Source organism: Hyperolius riggenbachi, chromosome 1 (assembly GCF_040937935.1).
Source record: "Hyperolius riggenbachi isolate aHypRig1 chromosome 1, aHypRig1.pri, whole genome shotgun sequence".
NCBI lineage: Eukaryota > Metazoa > Chordata > Amphibia > Anura > Hyperoliidae > Hyperolius > Hyperolius riggenbachi.
In genome coordinates this window covers 523,472,297-523,489,665 of record NC_090646.1, presented here as the reverse complement: position 1 = coordinate 523,489,665, position 17,369 = coordinate 523,472,297, and the positions used below count along the sequence as shown (strand labels likewise).

Genomic DNA, 17,369 nt, shown 5'->3' with positions numbered 1-17,369 from the left:
TTACTTCGTGAAGGGGGAAGCCTCCGGGAGCCCCCGAAGATCTCCTTCTCTGCGTGAGCACATACACAGTAGTGACTTTCTGCTCGGGGTCCGGTGGAAACAGCTGAGTCTGATCAGGTTAGATCTACTGCGCAAGCACACTGGTGGTACATGAAATTTTTCAGGCGATACAAGTGGTACAGTTAGTGAAAAGGTTGAAAAGCCCTGCTCTAGGAGACAATAGAAGCCTTGGCAGAATTACGGTTAAGAGGATGCTCTGGGATTTAGAAAGGAGGGAGACTGAACGTGTCCAAGAGTACACTCCACAGGTCTTGTGGAATGTTTGTGTGTAGAATTTCAGAAGCTAAAGAAAATCAGGTTTGTCAGAAATTAACCAAGGGGCATTGCCAAAAACAAAGCAACTTGTCTGCCAGGATTCCACATCCTCTAAGATATCAGAATTACAGAGACCCCATTTGTCAAGTTAAGTTGGGGTTTAATACAAGTCCTATAAGATCTCATAGTTTCTCTCCCTCATCATAGGATTTAAAGAGGTGCAAGTCATCCTTGTGAAGATAGCCTGCGATTGAGATGCCTTAATCCTCCACTTGAAGAACTATCAAAAGGTAATCACGGGAAAAAAAATCATCCTTTCTATCACAAGAGATTGCAAATGCAGTTAACAAACCAGCCCAACTGTTCCGCACAGTGGAAAAACTCTGCAACCGGGCATGTCAAAAACTTAATATCGAGTCTTCAAAAGACCTCTGTGACCCATTTGCCCATTTCTTCACAGACAAAGTCTCCGCTATAAGGTCCACCATCCAACTTACAGCATCTGAGCCTAATATAGCGCCGAAGACAGAGCAGAGACAACATAACACCTTGGTCAAACTTCAAAGAAATTGATGAAGAAGTCACATCAAGCATCCTCCTTCACCTCCGCCTAACTACCTGTGACCTAGATCCTGGCCCAACACAGTTCATGTTGAACTGCCGCGACCTGTTTGTACCGGTATTCCTCAAAATTGTTAACTGTTCCTTACAATCAGGTATATTTCCTGCTTTACTGAAGAAAGCAATCATCAGGCCCCTCCTCAAAAAACCCTCCCTGGACCCAGACGCAATGACCAGTTACAGACCTGTCTCTAACCTTCCCTTTCTGGGTAAGCTAAATGAAAAAGATGTATACCTCCAGCTAGAAGCCAAAATCCTACAAAACAACAGTTATGACCCATTCCACTCTGGCTTCAGGAAACACCACAGCACTGAAACTGCCCTCATCCAAATATGCAATCACCTGCTCATGGCAAGAGACAGAGGAGAGTGCTCCATCCTCATACTGCTAGACCTTTCTGCAGCCTTTGATACAGTTGACCATGACATCTTGATAAATAGGCTACAGGAATACTGCGGCATTGATGGCATAGTTCTTCAGTGGTTCCAATCCTTCTTGAGTGGCAGAACCCAAAAAGTGTCTATGGGGCCCTTCCTGTCCACCCCTGTACCACTTAAGTACAGGGTGCCCCAGGGCTCAATCCTCTCTCCCCTGCTTTTCACGATTTACATGTTACCGCTTGGAAAACTAATCCAAAAACATGGCCTGACATGCCACTGCTATGCGGACGACACCCAACTATATCTTTCCTTCAAGCCTGGTGTGACAGACCCAAATGTAACTATAAACGCCTGCTTACGTGAACTACAGCAATGGATGAATGACAACTGGCTGAAACTGAATGCAGACAAAACTGAAGTCCTTCTGATCGGAGGGCAGCGCAGGACAACAAAAAAACTTAACTTGCAATCTTCACCACTGGGAATAGGAGGCACGGTTCTACGCAGCTCTGATCATGTGCGTAGCCTGGGAGTCCTAATTGATGGGGATTTAAACTTCAGAACTCACATCTCTGCTGTGGTGAAATCATCCTATTTTCACCTTAAGAACATCGCAAAAATCAAGCACCTCATCCCCCCAGAAGATCTACCAGCTTTAGTTCATACCTTCATTACCTCCCGACTGGACTACTGCAATGCTCTCTACACTGGCCTTCCACAAAATGTCTTATACCGCCTACAGCTGATACAGAATACTGCTGCCAGACTGCTAACCAACCAACCCCGTCACTGCCACATAACGCCAGTCCTGCACTCCCTTCACTGGCTACCTATAGAATGGAGGGTCCTATTCAAGATCGGCCTACTGACATTTAAATCCCTGAATAATCTAAGCCCTGGACACATGAAAGATATGTTGCAGCTGCGTAGCAATCCCCGCATTCTCAGATCCACAGGTTCCAATAATCTAGTAATACCCAGAGTCCACTTGGAAACCTTTGGTCCCAGAGCCTTCTGTTATGCTGCCCCTACGTTTTGGAAATCCTTACCTCAACAGATCAGGACATCTCCATCCCTGGACGTGTTTAAATCCAGACTGAAAACTCACCTGTTCAGTTTGGCATTTGCAGAAATATAACTTTTGTTGTGTGAATACTTCATCCTACTACCAATGACTGAATCTGAGAGAGCCTAAGCGCTTTGAGTTGAGAAAAGCGCTATAGAAATGTTATTGCATTGTATTTGTTACGCTTGGTGGTATATTCACCACAGTCAGCACGACATGCATAACCTGACGTGAAGGAGGTAAACACGCTAGCACAAGGAACCAGGAAATCCCCAGTTTAGTGGAGGAGAGGACTGACTCCAACAGGAGATGTGGCGCACAGAGCAGGCGTAGATCCGAACAGCCACAAACAATCCTTTCACTATAGTGGCTCAGCGCAGGGTAGCGCTGAGCGCATAAACCAGAACTCAGAAGATCAGGACAGGTAACAGAATGAACGCTTGCTAAACTAGTCACTGCTTAAGTCACAGCAAGCGTCCATAACAAGACAGACTGGAATGAGGCAGCCAATGCGATTGCAGCGGTGGCGTGCCTCACAAGGACAGGACAGAATAGTCGGGAAATAGAGTCAAAGAAGGCAGACGTAATACACACAAATATACAATAGGTATGATTTCCTAGCGTATTATGATTACAGCTATCAATGAACTACAAACGACTAACTGACATATGTATATATCGGCGATAAACCGATATATGACATAAGCAAGGAACACTAACTAAGAACTGGAGCAGGACAAGGAACAGGACTAGGAAGGATTCGCCACTTCCACGCAGAAGCGAGCGCAATCCACGCAAGGCAACAGGTGCAGGACTGAACTAGCTAAGCACGGGTGATCACGATACGCGCAACCTACCAAAACATGCTGGAGCTGACTGACTGAACACAGGATATAAACAGTTCGAGTACGTATATATCAGCGACACTGATGTATTAACGTAACACGAATACAAGAAAAATAACAAATACGCTAGTATGTGTATATATTGGCGATGAACCGATATATAATGCAAGACTAGCAAAGTAACAATCACTGATAAACAGAAGAGAACTAGAAGGACTCACTGACCCCTGCGCAGGAGTCAGTGCAGTCCACACGGACTAGAAACGGGGGGGGGGGGAAGCGAGACAGAGTAACAGACTGATCTGAAACTATGATAGCCTGTGGAGCCCTGCAGGAAGCAGATCTTTATACTGAGGTCATCCAATGGGAGCAGACATGCAGATTCCCACACAGGTGAATGGTAATTATTCAATCCTGAGCTGGCCAGAACTGCAGAGCCACTGCAGATGGAATCAGCAACTAGTTTAAGTGCAAACCAAACTATGCAAGCAAATGCATGTAATGACATCAAAAACTGCTTGTCTTCAGTAAAACTGCAGCCAGCAGTACATGCTGCAGACGTGATCATAATAGTATTGTATTGTATTGTCTAGGCACCAACTCAGTCTATCCTGCCGTTTAACCATGGCTGGGGTTGTTCAAATGTTTAGATAATTGTGAAGAAGGAAGTCCTCAGGGTCATGCATTTTTCGTGTTTCCATATGTTTGTGTCAAGACTGTTAGCTTGGAAGGGCAGGGTCTTCCTATTTGTGATTTTTTTTTTTCTGTGTGGAACTTATTCCTTCAAATGAACATGTACCTGCATTAACCGTGTATGTGGTTTTGTACAGTAACTATATTCCTGGAGGTTCTTATTGTGCATGACTTGTGTATGTATTTATCTATTGCATTGTACTCTGCAGCACCAAGGAAGATGACAGGGGTATATAAATAACACACACAAAAAGTGTATATTAACAACCCATTAGGCCCCTGTTAGGTTCTTGGTTTTCTTGAGACCGTACCAAAAAAAGGAATAGGATCCCTTTAAAATAATTTGCACCACTTAGGTTTCCCTAAGACCATTGCAGTGTATGTGTAATTGTGCTGAGTATTTCTGAAGGTGCCCATCAATGATACAATCTTGATTGTACAATCTTACTGAATTTGTGCAGTAAAAGGATACATTGAATGAATACACTTTGATACTTAAGGTACAGTAAGTTATATTAAGAAGTAGAAATCTTATACAATCAAGTTTGTATCATTGATGGGCACCTTAAAGTAAACCTGACCTGAAAATTAAAAGTCAAAGTACACAAGTCATACTTACCTCCCGTGTAGACTTCCCATCGATCTCTTTCTCCTCTCCTGTGTCCTGTTTGTCCACTGTGATCTATGGAATTCTCCATCCTCAATTTTAAAATTGGTGATGACCCTATAACAGATTCTGGGTCAGCAGACTGTTAAACTGTAATAACACCCAGTAGAGCCATAGGGAAACATGGACATTACCTTGCACATCAGTTGTCCTTTCAGTTATAACTGACAGCAACTGATATATAACTGAGAGCAACTGGTATATTTCAGTTCTGACAAAATCTTGTCAGAACTGGTAGGAATCATTGTTAAAAGAAACTGACTACTGGTTAAGTATGTAATATATTTATTTGCAGGTATGTCATGTGTTTATTTTAAAACATTTCACACAGTTCATTTTAAGACTGGTTTTATATTCTTTTATGACCTTATGCCAATGGAGTATAGCTATGTATCTCTAGATTTCAATGATTTCTTTTTTTTTCATTTTTTGAGATTCCGTCCTGTGGGACTGCTGATTGAAGGTTTTCCTCATAAGCATAATAAGATATATATTTACAAAAGGTCTGTAAACAATTCTCATTCAGGATATATTACTGAATTCATATACAGGGTCCCTTCAGTGTTGTTAGTAGTTACTAGTTCTGCTTCCTTTTCCCTCTACAGACATCCCCTCCTGACAGCTGCAGGAGCAAAGTCCACATTTTCTATCTGAAATACAGAGGCATACATTTTGCCGAAGTTCCGTCTCCTCGCTCTGTACCGCTGTAATCTGACAGGTGTATAGATTTTATCTTGTAGTGAAAGCAAGGACAGAGATTTATACTGCCAGAGCAGGAAGATAGGAAACACAACTAATGCAGAGACAGCTGCTCATTAGCATACTGATACGAATCTCCCAGGGCAAGGTGTCTCTGGAGGACAGTCGGTAGTTGGTAATAAAAGTATATTTAAGTATATTTAAAACTTTTAAAAAGTACAGCATTGCCTTGTTAAAAAGAAGGTATTTGTATGTGATCACTTCTGTGTGCAAAAGTGAATCCCATAATGCACCAGTTTAGGATGGATGGTGGGTGGAACCTTGCAAATCAATCCATTATGCCCTATAAACTAGACCCAAATCAACAACTGCTGGTTTATAGAATCACAATAAAGTTCCAGACACAACAATAACCAATTAATGACACATCATTTTTATAGAGAATCTGTATTGAAAAAATCCTATATAAATAAAAATCCAATCCTGTTGAGTGTCCTCTTCTAGCCCCCTCTGACATTTTTGCCGCTCCCCGCTTCGTTCCTGGCGATAAAAAAGCAGTTTAATAAACTGCTTTTGTAAGCAATCAAGATGGCCACCAAACAGGAAGTACGTCAGAATAGGCTGCTTGTAGTGGTGAGTTAATTATTTACAGACAGCTTTCAGTGTGTCTGTGAGGCTGTGAGACTGAGGGAGCTGTCACACGCTGAAAACTGTGAGAAAAGCAGAGCTCAGAAACGAGTGCAGAGCCCAGACATGTGACTCAGAAGACCAGCTGTGATTACTAATGAGTCGGGTTACAGGATTCTTGACATGCTTGAGCAGCACAGAGCCGCTGGAGGCAGAAGGTTTGTGAAGATTTTCTCACAGTTTACAGCTCCCTCAGCCTCACAGACACATTGAGACTGAGAGCAGACACGCTGTCTGTGAAGAATAAACACAGCACACAAGAGTGAGCCTAGAGGGGGTGTGGAGGGGGCGTGCATACCTTGTATTCATTATAACAGAGGAAGACCCTTCCTCTTTGGGTCGACAAAGCTTATCAAAGGAAATTAGATATATTTCAGAGATAGTGCAACTTGGAAAGGCTGCAGTAATCCAGACCACATTAGAACAGGATTAGGAACTTATAGGTTAGAAGAAATAAGGCTGGAAATTTTGTTACAGAGCCTCTTTAAGACAAATTCAGATTTGCTGTAAAGTTCCTTTCCACATTTTTTCTTTTTTTCAATAAAAAAGAAATTAAGATGGCTGACTCCATTGTCCTCTCCCTGCAGAATTCCTTTAGGCTGCTTGCACACCAAGACGTTACAGGCGCACGTTAGTGCGCCTGTAACGCTCCCCCAACGCACAGCAATGTAACACAAGTGGGCTGTTCACACAGCCTACGTTGCGTTACATGTAACGCTGCACGTTCTGTGCAAAGTGCAGCATGCTACGGCGTTGGAGCGGCTATAGCCGCGTTAGACTGTTTGCACATGCGCAGTGGGGGGCGGAGGAGGCGGGGAGAGCCAGCTACAGTAGCCGCGCACATGGCTACTTAATATTCACTGCACTGGCGGGCGCTGATTGGCCGGCGGGACCACGTGATGCGGAGTGTCTCGCTCCGCATCACGTTGTCCCGCTGGCCAATCAGCGCCACTCTGGGAGACATTATAGGACTCGAGCCGCCTAACGCGGCTCACTCTACCGTCGGCTCTTGCAGCACCATACGTTGTGTTAGGTGCACGTTATGCGACCTTAACGTGCCACCTAATGCAACGTCTTGGTGTGCAAGAAGCCTTAAAGGGGGACTTTAAAGACTATAACTTAATAAATACAATTGCTAATTTTTTACAATATAACATTATAAATTATTTAGTCAGTGTTTGCCCAAATCTTTGCTTACCCTGATTTACATTCTTAAATTTATCACAGATGGCAACATCTACACTGCTGGCAAGAAGCATCACTGTGGAATGTTTGTTTGTTATTAGGTAAGCAAAAACACTTGGTCTCCCAGAGTGCTCTGTGGCTGAATGCTGTTGCCTGACATCAAAGCCTAGGCCATGCTTCACTGGGAGAGCGGGGCTACATAGCAAAATACAGAAATATACATACATAGCTAGCGTTTAAGATGCTGAAACCAGGATAATTAGTTGGATATCGCTGAATAATATATTACATTCTATTATAGGTCGTTACAGTACATCTTTAACCACTTCACCTCTAAGGGTTTTTTTCCTTAAAAAAAAACAGAGCAAATTTCACCTGTCAGTGATCCTTCCATTCATTCGCCTATAACTTTATTACTACTTATTACAACAAAACAATCTATATCTTGTTTCTTTTAGTTTTAGAATAATACATGCTACTGTAATTAAAACCCACACATTTTATTTGCCCTATTGTTCCGGTTACTGCAATGTTTGACCATACATTGACCCTAGTACAATGTATGACGTCAATATTTTATTTGGAAATAAAGGTGCATTTTTTCAGTTTTGCGTCCTTCACTATTTACAAGCCCATAGTTTCAAAATTAACAGTAATATATCCTTAAAAAAGTTCTGTCCCTAAGGTAACTATTGATGTCATTTTTTTTTATTGTCATTTTTGTTTATACAAAAAAATGGGTTAATATAGGATAGTGTGGGTAGTAATGTGTTAATTTAAAATATATTTGTTGATCTTTTTTTAAATTAAATGTGTGTATGTGTAATTTCACTATTTGGCCACAAGATGTCCTTGCACATTACTTCCAATTGCGTCTCTATAGTACACTAAATAGGAAGTAATGAATGCATGGGTTCCGTCGGTGGTAAACAAATGATCACGCCATTTATTTGAGGTCTGCGACCAATCATACAGGGACAGAGATTAATGAATGGGCACTGTGTTCCCATTCATTCAACACCCGTCTAACGATCGTCAGCGATAACAAGCGTGGGAGCAGGCGGAGGTGCGAGCGGGAGTGCTTGGCGGGAAGAGAGGTAGTAGCTACATCCCTGTAAGGGGAAGAGGGAATTTGCAGGGACAGGGAGGGGAAGTGGTTAATCTAGATCCAGTGTAGCTGATCAGAACATAATCAATACTACAGATTATTTTCACATAAACACTGTGATGACTTTTAGGCAGAATACTAAATTATGCATTGTGTAGGTTTGATTATTGTCCTCATTGTGATGTCATTTTCTAAACTGCTGTGTTGAGATTGAGTTCCAGCCAAATTCCAGCTCGGTGATATCATTATGTGGCCTCCTGTATCTGCTCACCACACAAGCTTTACTTACAGATCGGCCACTCAGGACGTACATCAGTTAACAAAAGTTGTTAGCGAAATAGCACATTATCCAGATTATTCCTATATTCCATCAGTACTAATGTCAGAATGATTTATAACATGATTACAGCAATGGTCTGAGCATTAAACAATGCAAACCTATTATGCTCTGGGGTCAATCTCAGCTGACCTTATGTATTTATTCATAGTGGTCCTTCTGCATGATTAATAATGGGGCAGTCATAATAAGTACCAAGAGGAATTGCTCTGCCTTTTACCTCTTCACTGCCACAATGATGTCAACTAACAGATCTATAACCGTTCTCCCAAGACCACATTAAACAAATAGCCTTGATTAATACAACAGCGGGAGCACCTGAAGCATGCTCCTTTCTCCTTTTGGAATGCTATTGCCAGTTATACGACTAATGCCTTAGGGTCCTTTCACAATGAAACTATTTCATTCAGTGGCATAACTGCAAATCATGCACCACTCCCCCCCCCCCCCCGGGCAAAGTTTTGATGGGGCCCCCTTAATGTCCACAACCCTTACTTTGCCTCCCCTTAGTGACCCTCACAACACAGGGCCCATCATACAAGGTGATCATAAAACACATGATCATGATCTTCACACACACCCATAACACGTGTAGCCACAAAAAAACCTGATCTGGGGCATCAGAGAAAGGGAATGTTAGTAGTTGGGGTCCTCCCACACTTCTGGGCCCCCCTGCGGTCGCCAGGGCTGCTTCCCACTAGTTACACCGCTGATTGCCTTTCATCGCAGCAGACAATATCATCACAACCCAATGCAATGCAATGAGGTTCCATGGTACGGTCATATTGGGTGCAGTGTGATGGGTCCCATTGGAATAACGCACAGCATGCTGTGCATTTACATGCGTGTTATACGGCTATACGGTTGCAGTGAAGCATACTTTTATTGTACTGTATGCTATATGGTGTGATCACATCACACGTCTAATGCTCGGTGCGACGTTTCAGTACCGTTGCATTGTGGTATGAATCGCAATCCCACATGTGCAGTGTGGAAGGACCTTCAGCAATGGGATAGGAGACACACACAAAAATAAGATGAAAAAAAAAAACTTTCTTAAAGGAATCCTGTGAGCATTCTCAGTATTTGTAAACTAAATTTCATTAGAGAACCATAAAAACAACAGACACTAAATGCACTATTTAAAAAGTGAATTGAGGATACTCGCTTCAGGTTATTTACCTATCTAGAGGGAAGGCTTTGGATCCCATAGAGCCTTCTCTGCCCTCATTGGGCTTGATTTACTAAGAGGTGCTAACCTACTTAGCACGTCTAAAGTCTTAAGGCGCGCTAACCAGGGTGCTAAGTAGGTTAGCACCGGATTTCTCAATCAGATCGCGCGCAAAGTGTTGCGCGCAAAGTTTTACGCGCGCAAAGTTCTATGCGCGCGCTAAGTCCCATAGGCTTTAATGGGCACTTCGTGCGGAGCGCCCTGCGCTCTGTGCAGTGCGCGCGCAAAACTTTGCGCGCGGTACTTTGCGCACGATCACTACTTCTCACATTTCAACTGAGTTTAGACGTGCTAAGGGCCAGTGCTAAAGTTAGCACCGTTTTGTAAATCAAGCCCATTCTGTCCTCCATTGAATTGATGCACCTCCAGGACTCCTCAGGAAACTTTAGAACCATTCATGCCCCCGAGTGCTTCAGAAGGTGGGTGCATCTGTACTGCACATACACAAACCAGGACTCCTGCATCCACAGTACGGATCTACTCCTCTTTGTAAGTACTCAGAAATGCGAGTACTTTCGAAAGCTTGCACAAGGAATCCTGAAGAGGTGTTCAACCTACTGGTTTAATTACCTCAACGAAGGACAGCGGTGGAACAACCGGACAAAGAGAGGACCATGAAGGCTCTGTGGGAACCAGAGCTTTCCCTTTACATAGGTAAGTATCAAATGTTTTTTTTTCTGCATCTGTTTTCGCTGAACAGTAAATTAAGTAGTAATTAATTCATCATGCAAAAGAGTAATTGCAGCAGGGGATTGAAAAACAACAAAAAAAAAGTGTATTTGCAGACCAGGTTACACAACCAGCAGTGGGAGCCAATTAAACATGGCAACCTGTGAATAATGCTGTCAGGCCTATGATTAATTGAAACTCTCACCACTGTTTGTAGGCACTTGGTATGGCCCAGGCTACAAGTAATCTTCCCTTTCATGCAGAGCAGGCATTGCACCTCAGGAGAAGCGATGATCATTGAGATCATAAATAAAAGTCTGGGTCATACAAAATTTATGCTAAACTTACGCAGCTTGGAAATGGTCCAATCAAATACAGCTGTTTGTGGATGGAATATACTATTGAGAGAGAAGGAAATCCACCCCTTCACACTAAAGAAAATAGTGGCAGGGTTGGTAAAACATGCAGACCAGTGCTGAATTAGACAGCACTAACACAGTTGTCTTATCCGTTTTGGGCTTTTGACTTTAGGTGGGATTTATACAGTAGTGTCAGTTTACAATTACAGCAGGGCACAGGATACCACCAAACCATCTGAATTTCCAAATAGGCACAGAAGGTAAATGCCTATGGGCACTGTTGAAGGGCCACCCACTAGAGTGAAATGTTTATAATTAACTGATGTAGATCATTTGTACTTGTCATTTGTCAGCAGACAAGGTGCAGCACAGGTATGGTACTGATCCATCTATTTTAATAACAGCTGCATATACAGTATATGAATTTGTATCTGTTTTTGCCAGCAGAGTGATGTGCATGACATGGGGCATAGTGTGTATTGATGGATGGATTTTAAGTCTGCATTGTTTTGTGCCTGACGGCCCCTGGGTAAAGATGGTCAAAGACATGCTAATAATTCTGAGTTGAAGCACAGTTTATGCTAAATCCATGCAAATATATACAGTTTGGAAATGGAACCATTGCATAACTTTAGCAATAAGATAACAGAGGCGCCAAAAGGATAAAAGGGACTAAATGAGCTTAAAAACCTAATTTGGTAATAGAGGAGGCAGTGGTGGACTTACCTCCTCCAAGCAGAACACACGACTGTAGATTTTCAGTCAAAAAACCTTTATTGGGTACTCCAAAATAAAGTGCAATGCATTTTGCAGGCTAAACCTGCTTCCTCAGGCAATACAGATAGGAGTAAAAAAGCATCTGCTAGTAACATCAAAGCTGAGCGCTCAGCTTTGATCTGTGATGTTACTAGCAGATGTTTTTTTACTCCTATCTGTATTGCCTGAGGAAGCAGGTTTGACCTGCGAAACGCGTTGCACTTTATTTTGGAGTACCCAATAAATGTTTTTTTGACTGAAAATTTTACAGTCGTGTGTTCTGCTTGGAGGGGGTAAGTCCACCACTGCCTCCTCTATTACCAAATTGGTTTTTAAGCTCATTTAGTCCCTTTTATCCTTTTGGCGCCTCTGTTATCTTATTGCTACATTGAGTCCACCCTAGGTGGAGGGTTGTACCCACTTCCTTCTTCTGCTACAGAGAGCGACTTCTTAGTCCTGAGTGGGGTCAGGACAATCTCCCCACATGCCTTGACAGTGGTTGCCTAATGGTAACCCTGGTTTGTGAGTATTACATTTTGAATTACTCTATAAATCTTCCATTACCAGTACATACTACACTATATTGGGCTCTTGGTGTTCTCTTCTTCTCAGTTGCATAACTTTGCATAACATTATCATATAATGTATATCATGTAGGCATAAAACAAACCAGAGCCTTATCTTGAGCCAATCGAGGGCCAGTGCTTCCATATGGCCAGACTGGGCTATTGCTTAATTGCCTAGGGCCTTAAGCTACTTAGAGCAGTGCTCCCCAACCCTGTCCTCAAGGCCCACCAACAGTGCATGATTTGTGGAAATCCACAGAGGTGGTTAATCAGCTCTGCTGAGACACTAATTAGCTCACCTGTGCAAGCTTGTGGTTTTCTGCAAAACATGCACTGTTGGTGGGCCTTGAGGACAGGGTTGGGGAACTAGGACTTAGAGGCCACATAAGTCCGGAACTTAAGAGGTCACAAGTTAATTGTCATTACAGTATGAAAATGTAAAGGGTCCCACATTCATTTGTGTCTAGGGCCTAATTTTACCTAAAACTGTTCCTGAGCTAATCTGACAGTCATATTTATTATGAAACCAGTAACAGCTGACCCTGGAATATTTATAGAACCATGTCTATACAAATCACTATCAAAAAGAAAACACTCACACAGCAACACAACAAATCACAGCAGAGCCATGCAGATAGCCAACTTCAAGAACCATGAGCTGTCCTGAAAGCTTATAATAAATGTCTGTCTGAATCATTAGTTGCTGTTCTGACAAAAAGGGAGAAGAAAATCACTCTGGGAGCCATCCAGTTCCTGCAGAACATGCTATGAGTTGGTAAGGGGTCCAAAGGACCTCTTTACCTATTCACTAAACAGAACACCGTCTGGAGGTAAGGGAAATATTGGCAATTGAAAGGGATATTAATTAATTCAAATCAGCCAAATCGTTTCTTTGGAACAGCTGGCAATCGTGGCCTCACAAAACGTGGCTTGACTTGCTCACTTTACTTCATCTGTGACCGCTCCCAGGCAGCTTTGTATGAAAGCTTTGTTGCTTACAGACCTCGAGCCTCTCAGCTATTCTGTATGACTTGCATACAGCACTGACCGGTGCTGCATCTGACGATATGATTTGCTCTGTATACCTAAATAATGTCTGAACAATGAGGAAGAATATTTTTAGACACGTGCACACTGGGGTAATTCATGATCCAGCCATTCTGCAGGAGTGTTAACAAGTCCCCCAATCAATAACTGCCCACTCCAGAGCTGGGAAGCCAAGCAATCCTTTTCTCGAGAACAAGACATTATTCAGCCACCGCCGCAACTATTTTCCCTGAAAATCCATATTAAATTAGAAAAATGTACCATACTCACCGAGGGCTCAATCAATGATCAGGACAAGCGGCTGACTCAGCTGATAATATGTTAGCTCAAGAATATAACTGTCAGATCTCCCTCTGGCTCCGCAGTGCTGATGTATTTATCCATAAGTAACACGGGGAGAAATCTGTAATATGGAAAGCAACATGTAAGCCGGGTCAAGATGACAAGTACAGAGCTCACACTTTATACATTTTCAGGCTAAAAGTAAAAGTACTCATAACATCTATCGAAATGGAAATTCCTTATCTGTTCAGAAAAACTTGGTGCTTTTGGTTTAGCTCTCTACATTGCAATAACTAATGGGAGACATTTTTTGCAACTTGCTCACTTTTCTATATTGCATATATAACTATTGCTATATATCATGGATACATGAAAGAAATGTTGTAGCTGTGTAGCAATGCCTGCAATCTCAGATCCACAGGATCTAATAATCCAGTCATACCAAGAGACCACCTGGAAACTTTTGGACACAGAGCCTTCTGTCATGCCGCTCCTACATTATGGAACTCCTTACCTCAGCAGATCAGGACAGCTCCATTTCTGGATGTGTTTAAAGCGGATCCGAGGTGAAAAACTAACTATAACAAGTAACTTGTCTATATATCTTATCTAAAATTTAGATAGTTTGCACAGCAAATCTAGCTGCATACAGCTTCAACTGTATATGGTCGTATTCCGAGAAGGATAGGAGGCGCCCTTCTAGTATGTTCCGTGTTCCCTTTGTATAAAGAGACTCCACTTGGTAAAAATTTAGGAAGTTTTATTAGCACTATAGACAACGCGTTTCGTGGCTCAAACCGCTTCCTCAGGTCAAGTAAAGGTGCTTTTGAGAATAAACAAATAAAATCAATTGGACGCTCAGTATTCAATAGACTTAAAAGGTTACACTAGGTATCATAAATAAAAATGTTTCAAAAATACATAAATAAAATCCATTGGACAAAGAAAATTACAATGATTAAAACAAATAATGAGTTCTGACCAAACCATATAAAATAAACATTATTATGCCAATTAGAGCATGCCCTATGGTTACGTTATAGGTGGATCATGGGACAGGCATATATATCTTAACTTAATTCAAGTCGGAGCGGCTGCAAGCAAATCAGTGTCATATCTATACTAATAGAGGAGAACCCTGATATAAACGGGCAGAGAGATTAACATTAGTTAGAGGCGGTCATGGAAGGAAACATTATAGGGGTATATGGATGCAGGGGGCTGCATATGAGTGTAGACCCAAAGGCACAAAAGGAGCCGTGGGCGAGACTTGTTTAGTTTATAGGGAATTTCAGTATTAAAACAAAAAAAAGTATTTGGCTTGAGGAATGCCCTATAAACTATATGAAAGGAACACAACTATGCAATGAGTAAAAGTTTATCTCGGATCCACTTTAAATCCAGACTGAAAACCCACCTGTTAAGTTTGGCATTTGCAGACATATAATTTTACACTCTATGTTTATATACAGTGTTTATATACATATTTATATATGTTTCATCCTACTACCGGTTACTGAATCTGAGAGAGCCTAAGCACTTTGAGTCCCATGAAAGAAAAGCGCTATAGGAATGTTATTGTTATTGTTGTTAAAAACTGTCATATAGGAATGTCAGTTTGCTGTCACTCAATGGATTTGGTGTTAGTGCTGAAAATGAGTGTCAATGGCCAGTGGTGTATCTAAAATTCATGGGGCCTCCCAGCAAAACTTTTGTGGGCCTCCTCAATGTTCACACCCCTTCCCTTCCCTCCCGTTGATGCCCTTCACGACCTTGCGGCCCATCTCACAAGGGTCATAAAACAAGTGATGCCATCATGAACTTCACACCCACAACAAGTATAGCCACAAAAACACATCTGATTTGAAGTATACTTCCATGTATCAGAGAAAGGGAAGGTTATTAGTTGGGGCCCCTCGCAGCACTGGCCCCCCCTGCAGGGGCTGTCCCCCTCTAGTTATGCCCCTGACAATGGTTGCTGCTCTGAGCAGCTACTTACTGCTGCAGCAAGATGAGTGTTTCTGCACAGTCTCAGGACATTCTCCAAACAGACTACTTAGAGCTCTGTTGCCATGGTTTCAAAGAAGTGCAGTTGGTGATTTGGAAAATCTTAGCTGGCTGCAAATTGAAAAATAATAATAATAATAATAATAATAATTTTGAATAGAACTACACCACTAAAAGACCTCTAATCATTTTTAGGGAAAATATAATTTCACTTTAAAAAACTTGTGTGGTGACATTTCAGCTGTGTGTGGCTGTTGATAGACTGTATCACCCTCCTTGCAGACTCTAACCAATCATCCAACCACTCCTCCTACTGCAACAGTAAGGTGGCCACACAATACAATAAAATGATCCAATCTTGAGGGGATTCTATAAAAACGATCGGCTGTACAGAAAAATGTAAAGCTTTATTTCTTATTTGTTCTAGAAATCCGATCGGATTCCCCTATTTATTTATTTCTTTATTTTTTATAAAAATCAATTGAGAGTGGCTGATTTATCAGATCAGTCTGAAAATTGAATGCTGTAAGGTAGATTATCAAATTCTTGATTTAAAGGCCAAGGTAATATTTCAGAGTTTTCAATCATTTATTTTCTTAATTGGGGTAAAATTTAACGTGTGTGGCACACTGGTCAGATTTTTCAAATATTGCAATCAATCAGAAAAATGAATTGTCATTTTTGAATTGAAAAGAAATATAAAAATTGTATAGTGCGTGGCCACCCTAGGCTCACAGACACGGGAGCCTGGACATAGTGTTCCCACCACCTAGACTATATACTTACAATATGAGAAACTCTGGAGCACAACACACGTTCCTCACACTTCATATTTCACATTGATTTCGGCAGCCTGAATCACCACAACTATTCATAATTCTGACAGGCAGTTTGTTCTGAGGGTATCTTCCAGTAATTGCCTTTATCATCATAGGATCTGTTTCTTCTGCCCTGCTTTAAGTCAGATTAAGGCCCCTTTTACACTTGCAGGTGAAACCTGTGTTGTGTTACCCTATTTTACCACAAGTGGTCGCAAAAGAGACTTTCACACTTATTGCAGTCGGTCGGTTGTGGTGCGCCGGAAGTATCCGATCTGATGCAAAAGACCAATGGGAATCCCAGTGAGGTACTTCTTGCCCAGCTCATCATTGAGCGGGGGTTGGCGCTATGCATAATGCCCTGTCAGTGCACTCTGCCTCAGGGTCATATGATTGACATTTTTTGCGATGCAGCCGGAGCATGGCACCGCTTTGCAATGCAAAAAATACATGAAAAAAAGGTCTTAAAGCAAACCTGTAATGGGGAGTGGGGGGTAAAAGATACATATGTACCGCAATGGTGGGTATCCTTTGGATGGAGCAATGGCTTCCTGGAATTTATATGGATGCTCATGCATACAGTAGCAGCCAGAGTGAGAATTTCTTCCATATACTCCCACTGGCCTCTAGAGGGCGCAATATGAGCACAGAGCAGCACGGACTTATATCTCTGATCTATGAAGGTTCTCCCAGATTGGCACCTACTAGCAGTTTGTAATAAATACAAAAAGGTTTGTAGGATTGCTTATGTTCTCCAGGGTAGGTGATCCGAGCCAGGCTTTATTTTCACTTCAGGCCTTTTACATATGCATAGGTTCTCACAAAAAAAAAGAAAAATGCTCAAATTTTTATAGCATAAGACCTTCCTCCTCCTTTGCTTCCTTTGTGCAACGTATACGAATTTTCGCATTTCACATGCATGCGAAGGAATGGAGCAGGTAATGGAAACAAGCTACTAGACTTTAATGACTGTAAAAACGCATAAATCTGCATGTAGTGTGAACAAGGCCTCTCTGTGAGGGCCTATCTC

The 17,369-nt window shown here is 42.0% G+C and overlaps 1 protein-coding gene across 1 annotated transcript in view; it reads right to left on the bottom strand.

Moving 5' to 3' along the window:
- RPH3A (rabphilin 3A) overlaps window positions 1-15,531 on the bottom strand; it is a 521,629-nt gene extending 506,098 nt beyond the window's left edge. Inside the window, exons 1-2 of the mRNA XM_068245917.1 lie at window positions 15,514-15,531; window positions 13,503-13,635 (exon numbers count right to left, since the gene is read on the bottom strand). The gene's annotated coding sequence lies outside the window, so the exon portion shown is untranslated. The remainder of the gene's footprint in view (window positions 1-13,502; window positions 13,636-15,513) is intronic.
- Window positions 15,532-17,369: the final 1,838 nt, after the last annotated feature.